At 43.2% G+C, this 11732-nt stretch overlaps 1 long non-coding RNA gene across 1 annotated transcript; it reads right to left on the reverse strand.

Annotated features, from left to right (window-relative positions):
• Nucleotides 1-1662: 1662 nt before the first annotated feature.
• LOC128086698 (uncharacterized) lies at nucleotides 1663-9441 on the reverse strand. The gene is made up of 2 exons (XR_008209482.1): nucleotides 9307-9441; nucleotides 1663-6470 (listed from the first exon to the last, which is right to left on the reverse strand). It is a non-coding gene; the product is annotated as an uncharacterized LOC128086698 (long non-coding RNA).
• Nucleotides 9442-11732: the final 2291 nt, after the last annotated feature.

Raw genomic sequence — 11732 nt, forward strand, 5'->3', positions numbered from 1 at the left:
CCTCACAGGTGGTGTTTGGCACAGCCCCACTTTCCCCATCTCAACGACCCCTCCTTCTCTCAAATGACAAATGGGAAGAACGGCTGCACCACGAAGAAAATAGCGGGCTGGAGATTGGGTACATGCTTGCTGAGTGCTGCAGTCTGTATGTTTACTGCCTGGCTCTGTAGCTCCAACACCATGGGTGGTATCCATTCTTGCTAAAGATGGATGTCAAGACAGATAGCTCTGCCTGAGCTAGCTGGCATCTATTTGCCAGAATATGATCAATGTATTCAAAGAGGTCAAGGGCGTGATTTGCTTCATCCCAACAGAGGGAACACAACTAATAAAGATATCAACAAGGAAACTGGCCCCGGCTTTAATTAAAATATGAGATGTTCATAAGCAATCACTACTGGTTGAATTCTGCTTCAATGCACTCAACCATTCACCCCGGAGGGCAGAGAAGTGACTATTTCCAGACTGTGTGGTCCTGGGCAAAATGCCTCCCCACCCCAGTTGCTTGATCTCTCACATGCTAAGTCTTCCTCTGGGCCACTGTGGATTGAACAAAGCTCTACAGAGTTCATGTTTATTGTTAACATATGGCTGCTCCATTCGTCTGCATTGTGAAACACTCAGTGCTGCTCAATGTGACAACCACTCTCCCAAAATAAATGCTCTTGTTTTTAAACATAGCTGTATTTTTACCCACATATTTCTGAGTCATTTGGGGTCAAAGTATTGATTCCATTTGTCACCCAGCTTTATCTTGGCCAGAAAATGTGTTTGTAAATAAATAATCAGTGAGAAGGAATTCATGGGATGTGACGTATTTACTCTGCTTTCCTGGAGGGCCAAAACATCTTCTGAGTTGTAATAATACTATTCCTTCTCTTTCTTTTTCTTTCTTTCATCTGGCTTCCTATCTTTATTGTTTCTGAGTTAGTATCTTAGCACTTCACAGTGGGTCTGTTAATCTGTTAATCTCTCCCTTTCTTTCTCTGCACTTCCCTCCAGAAGAATATGAAGAAGACAACCAAAGTACTTAAATTTGGGATGAGCAGCAGGAGATTTGGCAGGCAGATTGCTGTGGGTGCCTTGGGCAGGGAGCACAACCTTGGGGCTGCCTGGAGGATGCATATTGGAGAGAACAAGGCAAGCAGAGAAGCCTGTGAGATTATCTGGAAATGGGGAGAAGCTCCCTAGGATCAGGGCTGGGACATAGATGCAGATTTTCTCCAACTTCTGTCTCTCAAGCTGGGATTGACATTTATTTGTCCTGGTGGGCAGCTTTACTACATGAGTGAATTCATTACAAACTCCTTGAACCTTGGGATTACTAATGACTCTACAAACACCAAAGAATCATTGTTATAGAATTATTAAGATTGGAAAAGACCTCTAAAATGAGCAAATCTAATCCCAGTCCCATGCCCACTGACCACATCCCTCAGTGACACATCTCCACAGTTCTGGAACACCTTCAGGGACAGTGATTCCATCACCTCCCTGGGCAGCCTGTGCCACCACTCCTGCACAGAAATGTATCAGAATACCCATCCTGAACCTCCCCTGGTGCAACCTGAGGCCATCTTCTCCTATCACTGCTACCTGGGAGCAGAGGTGGACCCCTACCTCCCTACAGTATCTTTTCAAAGAGTTGTAGACAGCGATGAGATCTCCCCTGAGACTCCTCCAGAATGAACAATCCCACTGATTTAACGTGTCTCGAGCTGCTGCTACTCAGCTGCCCTGTGAATGTGCCTTTATTCAGCTCACATAGTGAAGCCTAAGCACTGCTCTGGCCACAGTTCAACCTGAGTGCCTGATGGGTGGGATGAATCCGGAGCTGGGAGAAGCAAAGGTGGGGAAGTCACAGAAGGACAGGAATCTAGCACTAGATGCTCTTCCTGAACTAGCAAATGATTTTAAGCACACAAGCGAGGGAAGTAGAGTTCAGCCAACATTATAGGCTTTATTTCTCCTCTTGTCTACACTCTTCCTCATCATTCACCTCCAGAGAGCAGACCTCTCTGCTGCCCTCTGATAAAGGATACCGGACTGTGCTTCACACAATCTTCTTTTTAAATGAGCTCAGTTCCTGGACCCCATTACATCATTGTGGATGTACTGGATAAAGCACAACTGGGTGTGTGTGATTCCCAGTGGTGGGAAGGACAGCTGGTTCACCTGAGCCATTCCCTTTCCTATTGTTGGACTGGGATACCAAAGGCATTACTCTGCCAGCAGGCACTGCTGTGGGGCAACAGATATGCCACTAACTGTGTCTTGGAATGAGGCAATGAGGCAGCATTCCATCACGATGGGTGTCAGAAAGCTGATGCTCTTCCTGACACAGATACTGCTAAACAAAACAGATCCATATATTGAGTCTGCTGAAGTGTGAAGCATGTGGGAGGTGAGCAGGCCAGGCCCATCAGCAGGAGGATAAATACAGCCTTCCCATTCCCACCCTTCCTTGTAAAGCAAAGTATAAAAGGTTAATGGCAAACAGACAATCCAGCTACCCTCAGTTTTCTGGTTTCAAGGTATCTCTTGTTCCAGATGGCTCACACAATTGCCAGGAAATGTCATTATTAAACAAGATAAAAGTGAGAGAACTGTTGCAAGGTGCAGCACTGTGCTTGGTCTCGGATTTCATTTGAAATGCTCAGGGAAAGGTAAACCTTTTGCTAGCAGGAGAGGAGCCAACATTCCCAGGATTAGCAAAAGGAGATGAAGAGAGCTGGAAAGGCATGGGAGGTTCAAGGCTTCTTAGACCAAAGGTTGGGTCCTGGTTGCTGCTGGAGTGCTCCCTTCAGGTGTGCAATTAGTGGAGCTATGTGTTCACTGGAGGTTGCTACCAGGAAAAAAAGAGAACTAGAGAGCCCTGGAGCTCTCTATCTAATTCATGCATTGAACCCATGGGGAGCAAGAAAAATCTTGTTCCCATGAACTAAACCAGATGCCTTCACAGTGCTGAGCTATTGTTTTCATGTGACAGAGAACAGTACTTTCTGAGTTGGAAAGGCTCATTCCCTCCCAATGTGTATGATGTCTCCACATGCACTGCCCTGGCCCTTTCATGATAAAGGGTCTGTTTTTCCAGGCTAGGACCTCATGGCACTGCCCCCCTTTGACCTTTTGTTCTCTGAAAAGATGACTGTTTGCTTGTTTGGGTTTGCTTGCATGATCACATGGTGTCTTCTGGTTGGAGTCCTTCAATGTATTGTAGCTGTAAAAACATTTATGGCCCTTGAAGTCCAGGCCTGGAAGGAAATCCCTTCCCCCAGAAGATGCATTCCATTCAAATAGTGATCTCAACATTCTGATAGCCTTATTTAAGTCCTGTTGTAAAGAAGAGACCTTCCCAACATTCACCATCTCTCACCAGTGTTAAAAAGGAGTGGGATCACTCAAATTTTCCCAGCTTGGCTATCAGGAGAAGTAAAACTGCAAAGTGTACAGTGCCAAATCTAAGTGCCAAATGCAGAGAGGTGGTGGATACCCCATCCCTGAAGAAACCCAGGGTCAGGCTGGCCAGGGCTCTGAGCATCTGATGGGGCTGTGGGTGTCCCTATTCATTGCAGGGAGGTTGGACCAGGCGGCCTTTCTGGCTCCCTTCCAACTCAAACGATTCTGTGATTCTAAACCAAATGCTCATTGAACATAATATTCAGTGGGAAGAATCTCATCTTAGGTGTCCAGGTAAGCTAGTCTTGTCAGACGCCATCACAGACGATAGAAGTCTTCCCAGAAGGTGATTCCCCCAGTGATGTTTGTCACCAAACATCCATCAGCTCAGGAGTGCCTTGAGCTTCAGACTGATAAGAGGTCTCTTATCAGGTCCCAAAGACTCTATCCTGATCTTCAATCTCCCCACAGCATCTGCTGGTAATGAGGCCGTAGAGTCTTAACCAAGGGAGTATTGGATTTGATTTGACACAAACACATTCAACTTCAAGGGATGGGGGAGGTGCCTCTCTTTTCTGCCACTGACTGGATGAACCTGTTCCGACTGCACTCCAACTTCTGGCTTGGGAAATGGTAAATAATATAGCTGTTAGAGACAGCCAGTAGATGTCACAGCTATGTACTTATTTAGTGTTTCCATTTTCAGGAGGTGGTTGAGATTTCTGCACAGAAAATATCTATATAAAAATATTTTATATAGAAGACTAATATATATGAATAAGAAAAAGAAAGCTCTCCATGTCCTCTTTATACCCAAGGCAAAAGCAAGACTCCTCATTTAGTCTAACATTCAAAGAACAGCAACAGGGAGAAAGGAAGAAAACAAGTCTTACATGGACAGCATTGCAGGGTTTTTAAGAACACCATTTCTGCCTCCTACAGTCAGGCATTCAGAAGATGCATGCTCTGCCCTTCTCATTCACAGCAGCAGCACCATGTTTTCTACAGATGTTTGTGCTGAACCATAGAAGCACTTTGACAAAGACTATTTGCTTGTCTAACACAGTTGGGCAAATGTCCCCATGACAGATTAATGGACTCAGTGACGGATAGGAGAAGAAAACACAGTCAAAGTACAAAGGGGAAAAAAAAGGTTGGCTGTCCTGCTCAAATCAGCCCAGAGGATTGTTTATTCCAAGCTTAAATCTGCTCCAAAATGCTTTCTCTCAAAACCAAGCACTGATACAATCTTTGCAACTGACTGTATCAAACCACCACGAAGCCCAAATAACCTGGAGACCGATCCAAGCCCACTTCCCGTTGAGATGCAGACCAAGTCCTTTCAGCTTTTGCCAGACTGTAATACTCTATGATTTCCCATAGCTACAGTAATAATCCAGCATCTATGCAAGGTCCCCAAGGACTGCTACTCTCAAAGCTACAGCACCTCTGTAAAGCACAACGGTGTGTTTGGAAGTGGACCTTGCCCTGCCAATCTATTCATTCATGCACTTAGCTTGTCATAGATGCTACCTAATTCAATTAGGGGAGCTGATTTAAATTCAGTAGACTCCCTAATTTTTTTTAAGCACAGCACCATACCACCTCTCTCCCTTGCCAACCACCAGAGAAGGGTTTTTACGACTTAAGCACAAAGAAATGGAAGAAACTCTGCTCAGTGCCTAACAGAATTGAACCGCCTCCATAAGATGAGGAACTGAACCATGAGTCACCACAGACAGAACTTCATGCTGCCTGCAAGGAACGACTTCCCTGATTATTATCTTCTTTCCTACCATTGCTGTATTACGTAGCTTTTCTCCTCCCCAAAACCAGGTCAGTTTTTGACTCAAACACATGAATCACTACCAAGGCTTTTTTTTTTTTTTTTGTGAGAAAGTTGCTCCCATAAAATGAGCCAGCAAGCCTTGATATGCAAATCCCAAATCTCATCTGTACCTTTATCCATAGTCAGCCCATTTGCCTGTGCAGGGTTCAAGAGCTTGAACTGATCATAAAAAGTTATTCTGGCCACTAAATCTGGTCTTCTTTGTCAAGGGTGGAGAAACAGAGATCATCCCTATTTCAGAATCATTTCTGCATCTGATCAAGCTGCCACCTTTAGGGATATTTGGCAACTTTCTCCTAAGTTAATTGCACACACTGCAGACAGAGTGATATTAATAACAGCGAAGTGCCATCAAAGCATTGTGGTAGTTTCACTACATGGCTTCAACTTTTGCAGTGCACTCACTCACCCAGCAGACAACACAATATAATGTTTTCCTTCCTGCTTATTTGAAGGCTGGACATCCTCCAGCCTCAGTGCCCTCTCTGACTAATCAGAGCTGCTAATATCCAAAGTGACATGGTGTTTTATTTACCTCTTGGGTTTTTTTCCTGAATGCCAAAGTCAGCGTGAGGTGAATACATTGCCACGTGCCACAAAGAAGCACTCCCTGATGATGTGGTTGATAATTAAGCAGTCTGGGTGCCTACACTGGTGATATCAAAGGTCAGTCAGGTGTCATAAAGGTGCTGAAGATCCACTTCTTCATTGAAGTTCTGGGTTCAAATATTACAGTCGCAAGTTTTACATTCTCCAGCAGAAATACATAAAACAAAGGTTACTGTATTCTTCTGATCTCATCGCAACCTGGGAAATGGAAGCCCTCCAAATTGTTTTTGCCTGCTCTTCCCATTCACAAACCAGGTGGATGCACTCACGGGGTGCAGTTGGGGTGGGACCCTACGTCACATAATCCTCAAGTCACAGTACGAAGGATCCCAGTGGAAAAACACAGCCATCAGGATTGGTGCAAAGCAGATTGTTCTCAACCATATGGTTGTTCTCAACCATAACTCCATGGTGCCACAGCCATAAATGGCAGCCATTAATTTGTCAGCAGTGGCAAAGGGGGACACAGAGCACCGTGTTCACACAAGCAGGTTGTGACATGGATCAGGGACCGGCCCTTCGCTTCACTCTGTTGTGATGCACCATGTCTTCCCACCAGCACCCAACCATGGCCAAAGGGCCTGGCATTTTGCAAGGCAGAAGGAATGAATGCCTGAAGGAAAAAGAAAAACAGGTTCATGGAGAATCCCTCAAACTAACTTCTTATATGACAGGCTACAAATGTAAGGTTTCAGGTGTATTTTATCAAGAGCTGCATAATGGTTTCTAATTATTTTTTTCTTATGATTGCTAATAAACGAAATTTGTACCAAATATTCTCCCATTTAATGGAAATTCCAGGTTTTCCAACAAAATAAATTTAAAGCAAGGACTGCAATGGTTGTTCTGCTGGACAAACACTTGATGTGTCTTTTGCTCATGCAAGAAAACACATTCTTCTCCAGACACATTTAGAAAAAGAAGAGACTTGGCATACTTCTAAAATTCACAAGCACATTTTAAGAACGCCCAAAAGATTTCATGAGGAAGAAAAAACAACTAAATTATATGAGAAAAATTAATTCCTTTCAAGCTGCTTCAGGAAATAAGCTTATCTTTCTCAGAGCAGATTTTGCAAGTTAGCAGTTGAGCGTCAAGTATTTCTGTCATCACTGCAGTGGTTTTAGGAAAAATGTCTGTGTCAAATTATGACATTAATTTTACTTCGCAACCATTGTTCATAATTGCAGCCTTCCTTCTGGAGCAGAAGCCTTGTTTTGTAGCCAAGAAGAGTGATAAAAGCCCATATTTGTTGCTGGAAATACGTGACATTGAAATATTTGATACATTCAGTAGCTTTGCTGAATCCAAGCATCACAGTGTGATAGACAATGGATAGATCTCAAAATTCTTCAGAAAGGGAGCAAGAAATTAAAAAAAAAATAAAAATGAGAGAGGTGAAGCTGTGCTTTCTCATGCCCAAACCCTAAAGGCACTGGGGAACACAAGCTGAAAGAGTGTCCATCGCTGTCCATCCATCACTGATACACAGGGTGCATTTGTTAGATCTCATGAGATTTCAGAAGTGTCACAAAAATAATTAAAAGGTGATCATGGAAAAATCAGATATCAGGGTATAGACACAGTGCCTGTGTGCTTATCCCCCATGGTTTTATTTACAGAAGGTGTTTTAAGAACAGTTCAACTTCTGTGAGAAATTGTTTTGATGAACCAGTTTCTACCTGGGACCACAGATGGATGAACAATTTTTCCCAGCCTCATTTTGGTAAATACTTCTCCACAGAAGCACCACATATTGCTACAGCATGAACAGACTGTAGTACAAAAGTTAATGATACATGTGACCCTTGATCCTTACTCTGTAATTTTTGATGAAGTTTTGGGAAGTTAATCTCAGCCAGTCCTACAGGTTCTGTAAGTCTTTCCTCACAGAGTTTGGGCTGTTACAAGATAGAACACCAATAGCTCAAATCATGGATAAAGTTACATTTGCTTTTGTTCTGAGTGATTTCTGCCCCATGGAGGGTTTGCACAGAAAAGGGAATGAGAGACATAAGCCAAAAAGAAATATTTACATAGAAAATGAACGTAGAAACATGGAGTGAGCCAGATCCATAGCACATTTACAAATATAACATTATTGACAAAGTCAGGGTGAGGCAGATTTGCACCATGTGCCCTGCAAACTCCATCAGAAAGTCCTGGGGGTTTCCAGAAGTAACTGAACCTTGCTTTGACAACAAGGCTACACAACATCTCCTAAATTGCATCTAACAATCAGCACAGTTTTCATGTGCTCCTCAGTAAGAGCTTGTTCTTGATTGTAGTGAGGAGAATTGAAGTATTGTGATGCTAGTAGAAGACAGATGGGAATGAATAGGGGCAATTCTACCAACAGGAGTTGCACTAATGGCAGGGAAGCATCAGTTGTTGAGTTTAATGCATCTTCCCCACTTAATGAAATTGGAGGTAATAGAGAGCAAGAGCAAATTCAAGTAATATCATTTTGAGAGATAATGGGAACAATAATGTTGTTATCAATAAAGTCTAAAATGGCACAGTGTTGTTAAGATGATCCAAAACGCAAGTTGCAATTGTTCATATCATAATTCACTGTGGCAGTTAATTGGAATGCCAGCAATTACAGGCTCTCATTGCTCATCAGTTATTACAGCTGGCAGAGCTTGTGCAAGTTTCTGGTGGACAGGACACATCCCAAACCACTCTACCATGAACAGAAATGTAACTAAGAGTTTATGTGGCTTTGTTTTTCTTCTCTAACGTAGAAGATAAGAACAAATGATAAGAATAAGATGAAGACCCAGAATGGATGTGAAGTCAGGACATAAACTTACCCTAGCTGTGAACCACCTCTCTAACAGATGTAAATAAGAATGAAATTATTTAAACCTTAGTTTGGTACATCACTGAGAGTACTACTAACAACCTACTGAGGGAGATCAGTGAAATGCCCAAGGACAGTTTCTAGATAAAGACACATGGACTTCCATGACCAAATACAGTCTTTTCAATGTTCACAAAGACTCTTACTGGCAGTAAGCATCCTGCAGATATTTGCAAATCACAGAGAGCCAACCAACATATAAGACACCTCAGGTAGCCCATCAGGAGCATATATTCACAACTCTACTTTTGCACCATTCCAGCAGTTCTGCTCTTGAACAGTTTTTAACAAAAAAAGAAGCCAAGAACTATCAAAACAAACATAAGTAGTGATCATGGATCAAATAGACAAATTCATGTAACTTCATAACGTGTGCCCAAACCTTAAGAAGAAGGTATTTAAAAGTGATTCTAGAACATAGCCCAGAGGAAGTCAGTAGCCAATACAGTCTTCCCAAAGCTTTTCTGGTGCTGGAGGATGATGGTCAAGTTTACCTACCACAAAGGGAGTTCTCTTCAAAGCATGAATGTATTTTGAGGAGCATCCCCATAAGCTCAGAGTTAATTCACTACCTATTACATACCAGTGCAAGTCCATTGACCTCCAAAGAGCCTCTGCTGCACAACAGAGGACACCCACAGGAGTCCCACTTGCACTCCTAAATTAGAGCCAGAGAGTCCAGAAATAAGTTGATGAACCACATCCCCATTTGGGTGCATCAGCCTCCAGCAAAAAGAAGTAAGCCACTGCTACTGGATCTCTTTAAAGGGTCCTGAGTGGTGAGGGGCCAGCTGCAGATCATTAGTGCCTGGTGCTGGCTATTTGCTCCTCCGAAGATCAATTAGCTTTCATCAAGCACAGCTGATCAGGCTGTTCAAGGAAAAAACACTGCTCTATATTCTCCAGCCGTAACAAATTGCTTGGTAAGAAGAGGCACTAAGGGAAGAAGACTCCAGGGATAGCTAACTTACGGGTGCTTTTAGAGGACTCTTTCCAGTTTAAATTTGGTGGTAAAGGATGGGGTCTCACAGCAGTCAAATCTAGCAACTCACTGAAGCTAAATTCAAGGTCCTTCTTTCCATTTTCTCCCATCTGATCTTTATACTGACTCTAACATCTTGTTATTACTGCATGGATGTAGTGCTGGGGACATTACAACCCTGCCACATCTGTTGGGCAGCAGAAGCAACGCCAGCCTGTAGGGATTCTCCCACGAGATGTTGGTACAGTGGCACAGGGCAGAAGGAGAGAAGCGAGCTGGACTTGCTCCAAATGCACATTTCTTGGCAGGTTTAAAAAACAGCTGAGGGATCTGCAAAGTGCAATCTGATCTGGAAGCACGCACAGAGACAAAATTAACAGGGTATCCCATGATGTCATTTTGAGCAACCGCTTTCCTGGCTGAGACAGAGGCAGACAATTCCATGTCTGCACATGAATCCTCACTGAGGCATCTGCTGTTATTCTAACTCTCTTATCCTTCCCTCTGTTACAGCAGCTCTGCCCAGGTCCTATAAACATCCAGGCGGCAATCAATGAGGTGTGAATATTTAGCTTATAAAGCAGCTCAAGCATGAAGGATATGCATTAGAAGAGGTTGGGAAAGCAGCAGTGGAAAATTATTTCCAGCCTTACTGTCACTGCACTGCTGCTGTTTTGGATGCTTCTAAACTGTATCGATGCACCCAATTAAAGAAGTCATCTACGGGTGCTGAACTGAAGATCCACTAGAGGCACTGCATTGGGCATGAACCCGTGTGCTTGGAAACAAGAAATGAAGTATACCTTCAGACATTCCTCAGAGCGCTTGGAAGTGCTTCACATATCCCCAGCAGTCTGGAAACTTACAATTTAATTGCTCTGCCCAGCCAGGATCTGGAGGTCGAGATGCCCATGGAGGCATCTGCAATAGCAAGTGAGATGTGCCAGGCAGCCCCCAGTCCTGTGTGCCTTCCATCCTGGTGCTCAGCCAGGACAACACGTTCCACTCCCCAGCTGTAACATTGCATTATTTTCACTTTCAGAGCATTGTGTCCACGCAGTGACCATTCACCAAGAGCTCTTCTTGGATGATGTGAACCTCCAAAATGTGTTTGCATCATTGCCTGTTTGATCACAGCTCTGCTTGACCTGGACAAAAAAACAGACCAAACAACACTGTGACAATTAACCAATATAGATATTTGTGGTCTTTATGGCAAGTGATTTAGTATGTCTCACATCTGTTCTGCTCTTTCCCTACCCAAAATGGTGTCTTGCTCCTCGCTTTATGGGAGGAGGTGTTCTTGGTAGACACAATGTCCTTTTCCATACAAATGCAATTACTGGGACATGCGTAGCATATATCACAAGTTGGCAAGAGTCAAAGCTGTACTGAATAGCATGCTTACTATTAAACAGCAAGGACAGACAAGTTCCAGTTCTTGAGCTCATGCCTTGGTTTGATTTATTTTACAAGTATTTGCTAGAAGTCATTGCTAACAAAAGATTTTACACTTCATTATGTGAATAGTAGTAGTGAATTCCCTAGAGTTTCTTAAAGGGTCTAAAGCAAAAGATGCCAACAAATGTCAAAGAAATACTTTCCTCATGGTGGTTTATTGCTGTGTTTTTTATTATTTATTTATTTATGTATTTATTCTTTCAGGCTGTTTGAAATTAGAGAGAGGGAAAAAAAAAAGAAAAAACACAATTTGAAATATTACCACTTTTTGTGAAGATGTAAGAGAGATTATATGTCATGTTTCACCACTGGGGACATCACCTGTGGGAGACACCTCCACCCCTCTCTCTCAGTAGTAGATCAGCTCTGCTAACGAGGTTAAAAACAAGATCAGGCTGGATGGGGCCCTGAGCACCCTGACTGAGCCATAGTTGTCTCTGTTCATCGCAGAGGAGTTGGACCAGATGGACTTACCAGATGGACTTACCTGCTGTAGGGAACCTGCTTTGTCAGGGGGGTTGGACTCGATGATCTCTGGAGGTCCCTTCCAACCCCTACAATTCTGT

This window comes from Tympanuchus pallidicinctus, unplaced genomic scaffold (assembly GCF_026119805.1).
Source record: "Tympanuchus pallidicinctus isolate F22 unplaced genomic scaffold, pur_lepc_1.0 scaffold3, whole genome shotgun sequence".
NCBI lineage: Eukaryota > Metazoa > Chordata > Aves > Galliformes > Phasianidae > Tympanuchus > Tympanuchus pallidicinctus.